This window comes from Phytophthora parasitica, assembly GCF_000247585.1.
Source record: "Phytophthora parasitica INRA-310 unplaced genomic scaffold supercont2.517, whole genome shotgun sequence".
In the NCBI taxonomy this organism is placed as follows: Eukaryota; Oomycota; class Peronosporomycetes; order Peronosporales; family Peronosporaceae; genus Phytophthora; species Phytophthora nicotianae.
This window is the reverse complement of record NW_008649503.1, coordinates 3,667-4,307: the sequence shown is the minus strand read 5'-3', so window position 1 is coordinate 4,307 and position 641 is coordinate 3,667.

Genomic DNA, 641 nt, shown 5'->3' with positions numbered 1-641 from the left:
ACGTAAGTATGCTGATACAGTTTTTCGTACGGAACTTCCAAATGAGACACCCCCAGTACGAGAAGATATTGAGCATGAGATTCTGCTCAAATCTGGTACTACGCCTATTTTGGTAAAACAATGGCACCAAAGTCCTGATCAGAGGAAAACGATGCAGGAATGAGGCTGGCATCATTCGACCGAGTACGTCAGCATTTTGTGCACCGACTTTCTGTGTGAAGAAACCAGTCGGTTGGCAAATTGTACACGACTATCGTCAGTTGAATTTGGCTACAGTTTTACCGGTCATTCCGATGCCTCACAAAGAAGTCACCTTTGATGCGATGGCTAGCAGCTATTGGTACTCGTGCATGGACTTACTCTGGGGTTATTATCAAGTCAAGCTACGTGAATCAGATATACCTTTCACTGCTTTTTCGACTCCAAACGGACTTTTTGAATATCTCGTCACGCCCACGGGACTCAGTGGTAGCCCGCCCGGGGACTTTTAACAGGTTGTTACAAAAGGTTTTCAGGGACTTACGTGATGTGGATCGGATTTACTTTGACGACATTTACGTGTACACAAAGAGTGAAGATGTCAACGAGCATATTGCCGCGCTGGACAGAGTATTGAAGCGATGTGAAGAACAGAAACTTTA